At 38.4% G+C, this 3671-nt stretch overlaps 1 protein-coding gene and 1 long non-coding RNA gene across 17 annotated transcripts in view; both read right to left on the bottom strand.

The window, feature by feature from the left end:
* The window catches only part of svila (supervillin a), an 85265-nt gene that overhangs the window by 15445 nt on the left and 66149 nt on the right, over positions 1-3671 (bottom strand). The gene's annotated exons all lie outside the window — the stretch shown is intronic.
* Positions 1928-3585, bottom strand: LOC118323008. Its single transcript, XR_004796481.1, has 2 exons — positions 3261-3585; positions 1928-2888 (listed from the first exon to the last, which is right to left on the bottom strand). It is a non-coding gene; the product is annotated as an uncharacterized LOC118323008 (long non-coding RNA).

Genomic DNA, 3671 nt, shown 5'->3' with positions numbered 1-3671 from the left:
GTGTGTGTGTGTGTGTGACTTCACATAGCGAGGTAATTGAGCTTTTAACAGCTTCCATAAAGCTGCCAAGAATGTCTTATGGAGGAGCAGTGCTGATCAGAGGTGTTAATAAGAGACTAACATGAAAACATGACTTTCTCAGTGTGATTACCGGTATTACTGCACTGACTTTATTTACACAGAAAGGTCTGCCATCTATTTCACAGTCACTGGGAATTTACAGACAGTCAGTCTTGTATTTCTTATGACTGTGCAACTTCTTTGGCTTTGTTAGGGGTTAACTGCCCGGACCAGTGGTTCCCAAACGTCTTCTCCCATGCCCTCTTTGGAAACAAACAAGCACTCACCTTCCCTGATATGTAACAGACTGAATTTGTATCAACAGTGGGGAAACTGGCAACAAAAGCAATTGAACTGAAATAACATTGTCAGAAACATGAACTGCAGATTTCTGCTTCACTGTAAAACCAGATTCCAGATAAGTTCAAACTGATTACATCATTTAAACTATCTCAATTTTGTAAGTTCTGGATCAAGTAGCTTTAGTCATTATAAGTGACAATGACTTAATATGGTGGTTTTTATTTGTACTGTGAAAACAAAATACCTAGAAATAAGTACATAATCAGGAATATTTCTGTAACTTACAAAACTAAGTTAGTGTCAATTGACATTACTGGTAAAAGCTGCTTCATCAACAATCTTCCCAACTTAAACACTAAAACAAGTACTTCAAAAAATATAAAGTAGAATGAAATTAAAAATAAATACCTCAAATTTGTAGTGAAGTACATTGTTTGAGTAAATGTACTTGCATTTACCATTGGTTTTTAGATACTATAGACACAAGGCTCTCAGTGTAAACACAACTAGATCGACTTGTTTATATTGTGGATTTGACTGCCATGTTTGATCAGTGAACATAATTGTTTTTCCTTTCTTTTAACCTCAGTCATGATAATCTGGCCAGCATCAGAGCACTTTTGTTTCTTTATTGTTCCCAAATACATGGTCCCTTTTCACAGAACACATGTTGACGTGTCTCAGCCAGAAAGCACAGGTGTAAATAATAAAATAAATGAATTCTATTTAGCTGTTTCAGTGTGTCAGGGTCCTATTGTTCATGCTGGCTCACTGTTATGGCTCACTGGGACACTCAAATAGAACAGAGCCACAGTTAATATTATTAGCACCTGTGCTTTTCCTGCTATGATGAGTCAAAATGTCTGCTGTGTAAAAGGAATATGAATCAGATTAATTCAGCTGTTTTTCCTGCCCCCCATTTTGGGAACCAGTGACCTAACTAACAGTAGTGTTTGAGGAAGGGGACAGACAAAACTTCCCCATGCTCTAGTCAGGGATTTATGCTGGGAATCTTCTAGTCATTAACTGACAGCAGTGAGCTACTTCAGTGTTTCCCAGCTTATGTATTTTTAAAATATTTTTCATTTGACCATTTTTTGATCATTTACAAAAAACAGATTTCCTTTTGTTCTGAGACATAAATACATCGTCCATTGAAGTAACTATAGAGCTAAAATCCTTCAAGTACTTTGTGAGAAAAAAAACAAGCAAAGATAAATGTTAAAAAAAGAAACATAATTTAGTGCATGACAAATGTTTTCAGATATATATTCCAACCACTTCTGGGAGCACGGACCCTCAGGTTAGGAACCACTCAGGTACTCTGTGTTCTCTGTCTGGGTTCTATTAAGCCAATCAGTTTACCATAAAACAAGAAATGGGTTTACAGCAGGTAGGTTTTACTATAGAATACAGTGTGCTCAGTGTTATTGATTGTAACAAATAACCAGTCAGTCCACAGAAATTAGTATTATACTGCCCTCTATTGGATGGATGTATTCATACTGTGGTCACACACAAATTAATTATATGAATTTAAGGAGAAAAAACAGGAAACCAAAAACACTGTTCTAATATCCAACTTTCAGGGTTTATTTCTCTAATATTTTTTTATATCACAAAAAGTCTTCAAAATGCAGACTAGCATCTGTATATAAACTGTACACAAAGCAAGGCACTATACACTGTAGGATTTAAAAATCAAATACATTTCATCATCATCTCTCTCTGTGCCTTTAATCCAGCCTGTATGCTTTCTCCTATATGAAACAATAATGACACTAGACACATTCAAACAAAGCTGCATCATTTGATTTGTAAACGGCAAATGGTGAACTGTACAGCACGAGAGAATTTTTGCAATATCCAGTATTTATTAACATTAACATATCCTCAACATTCATTATACAGTTTATTCAATCATTTTTAGCTCAGTGAATATTCATGAAGCCTTTTTTTAAATTCCTATATGGATTTGATATAAATTATCTGTAATGCACAAGTATACATATAAGAATAGCAGAGGATCTGATGTGTGCTGAGCGGGCTGACAGGCCTGCTCCCACTCTAACAGATGGCTGACAAGGTAACGGCACTGGCTGTCCTGCGTATGGTACATATGTACAAACATTAACAGAGTGAGACTGTAAAGAACTATTAACACATCCACTCAGAGGTGCATCCGCTTATGTTTGTCTCCTACTTTAAAAGCAATGCAAAAAACAGATGGGAAGGAAAACTGCAGCACAAGAAGCTGCCACACCTCTCAGTCACTAATCACCTCTTCCGCACCTTCAGTACTCCCCTCCTCAACCCGCCATCACAGCTCAGGAGAGGCTACCCCTGAGCCTCGGCTGGGTCCCAACGTAAACGAGACAAAACAACCTCCTGGGGGCTTTTTTTCTGATGTCTTCAGGTCAGCTCTCTGTTTCAAACATTCAGAAAAGGCCTTTGGCTTTCTTCAAGTTCACCTGCTTCCAGCTAGGCAAGGCCCCGTAATCCTCTCTGGTTATATCCAGGGCTTTCTGTGGGAGCAGCCACACACACAATCAACAAGAAGCAGTCACATGATAGTTTACTGTACAGAATTTCAAACCAGCACATCCTGCAGAATGCATGGTGAGGGACAAGAACACACTCATGCATCAGTGAGATTAAGAGCACAGACATTCTTAAATTCACATCCTCAGTAGAGTATGGTCTGTTTATCTCCAGGGTTCAGTGCTGTGTCCACACCGGCCTGTAGACTGTGAGTGAACAGCATGCTAAACAAATGGTTGTCAGAGAGAAAATAAAAAAAGAGTGATGAGGCAGAGTTGGAAAGAAAATGGATTATGGTAAAGTTGAGTGAGGATGCACTAGTCCAGGTCATCCATGCTTAAGCCAAGACAACTCACCTTCCCATAAGCCCCTACACCCTGGAGGGTGGAATGAATGAAATAGGTAAGTTCACATAAAGACAAGAAGATGGAGAGAAGATGGCAGAACATGATGACAGACAAGATTGCAAAAAGAAAGAGGAAGACAGCAATGAACAGACGGGGAATCTGAAGTTCCTGAGTAAACTTAAAGGATAAGACCGGTGTTACTCCATATCTTATTGTCAACAAATCCTGTGAAAAGTCCTAAACCAACAATGAATGTATCTACTAACAAGTATTGTGTATGTCGGATATATCTTCTTCCTCTGTGCCATAGAGCTCCATTGTTATCTAAAACTATTAAAAACACATCAGTGAGACACACTGTTGCACTGGCTGACATGTCCCTTCCTTACCGTGAACACACACACTGTAGTTTATTTTCCT

Source organism: Morone saxatilis, unplaced genomic scaffold, assembly GCF_004916995.1.
Source record: "Morone saxatilis isolate NCDOM2014 unplaced genomic scaffold, NCSU_SB_2.0 Contig0, whole genome shotgun sequence".
In the NCBI taxonomy this organism is placed as follows: Eukaryota; Metazoa; Chordata; class Actinopteri; family Moronidae; genus Morone; species Morone saxatilis.
This window is presented reverse-complemented; position numbering and strand designations above follow the sequence as displayed.